Raw genomic sequence first — 1,832 nt, forward strand, 5'->3', positions numbered from 1 at the left:
TGTGTGTGTGTGTGTGTGTGTGTGTGTGTGTGTGTGTGACTGGAAGATATCTAGCTTCTCACATGACTTTATAATTTTTGTAACAAAGACCAGTGACACATACAAAACCTATTTTTTAAAATGTCATGGACGTGTTAAGAAGGCTAGAACTTTTCAGATTTTATTAACAAACTGTGAACAAAAATTACTTTTACACTTGTCTCTCCCATATAAAGGTAAGGCAGTGTCCTATTACCTGTTTCTCAATGAAAAGAGCCTAAATTTTAAACATAATAGCACAAAGCATGCAGCATCAGGGACACCCCCCATCTGCAAAAGCTTCCTGAACATTGAAAAGGGGCTGCTCAGACCCACAGCCCATGAAAAAGGGCTGTTTCACAGTCTCCCTTCTATGTATTTATTTCATTTCTGGGGAGCTGGGGTGGCCAACCAAATTTGTTCACAGGGCAAGACACATATTTCTGGTGCTGAATACACCCTGCTCAGTTTCACAAACCATTTGTGTGACAATGGTAGAGCGGGGAATGCTGAAGCCCAGGGGGACCTTGGGAGCACACATTTGCATATCAATGACTAGAGTGCCCTTTGGGTTTGCTCCTGCTTCCTGACAATGCTGTTGTCTGAGGTCTGGGGAGAATGAAACCCATAAAAGTTGGGACTCACTTTTCAATGCCCTCAGCTCTTTTGTGTGGGCTCGCTTTGGAAAACTGTGGACAGGGTCACAGCTCCCAGTCTCCATAGCTGTATTCTCTTTGAGAGGGAGTGTTTGAACCTGCTTAGAACCCCAGCTGACAGACACCCAAACACCACTTGCTGTGTGGGAAGGCAGCTGCTGGGGAACCCAGGAAAACTGGACTTGGAGGAAAGGACATCGCCTTTTCATTTAAAAAAAATGAAACAATAGCCTTTAACAAAATTTTAAAAAAAAGCATCAAGCCTTTTGCCTAGGGGCGATCACGAAACTGAAGTAGGCTTCAGTTATTAAAATGTCAGCATTGGAATGAACCTGCACTACCTCCTTTGCTGCCTCCTCCCGCCTGGGCTGAATTTGTATTTAAAAGCCAATTTAAATGCAACTTCTTCCAGGAAGTCCTCCTTCTTTGCTCACACAGTATGTTACTTAAACCCTTCCTAAGAATTGGTTATCATATTGTTTCCAATTATAATTCTTTCAGTGAGCATTTATTAAATACCTCCTACGTGCAGCTAGGTGGTGCAGTAGATGATTACCAGGCCTGGAGTCCAGAGGACTGGCTGCTAGGTGACATAATGGATAGAATACTGAGCCTAGAGTCAGGAAAATTGGAATTCCATTCCAGTCTCAAGCACCCACTAGCTGTGTGACCTTAGACAAATTATTAAACCTCTCAGGGCCCCAGTCTTCTTATCTGTGCAATAGGGGTGATAACATCAATGTTATCATCAATCTCCCAGGGTTGTTGTAAGAATCAAATGAGTGAATATTTGTAAAGTTTTTTATATAGCAATATATGTAAGGCACTTTATAGCGGGCATCCTAAAAATCTTAGTGCAGTTTATTAACTTCCTGAGTTCAAATCTGGTCTCAGACACTCACTAGCTGTATGAGTGACCCTGGGCAAGTCACTTAACCCTGTTTGCTTCAATTTCCTCATCTGTAAAATGAGCTGGTGAAGGAAATGGCAAATCACTCCAGTATTTTTGCCAAGAAAACCCCTAACTGGGGTCACAGAGAGTTGGACACAGCTGAAAAAATGATGCAAAATGCATATAGGGGTACAAGGCCCTTGAGAAGCTCACATTCTAGTGTGTGTGTGTGTGTGTGTGTGTGTGTGTGTGTGTGTGTGTGTGTG

The sequence above is a fragment of the Vombatus ursinus genome, unplaced genomic scaffold (genome assembly GCF_900497805.2).
Source record: "Vombatus ursinus unplaced genomic scaffold, bare-nosed wombat genome assembly UNPS02010193.1, whole genome shotgun sequence".
Classification (NCBI taxonomy): Eukaryota; Metazoa; Chordata; class Mammalia; order Diprotodontia; family Vombatidae; genus Vombatus; species Vombatus ursinus.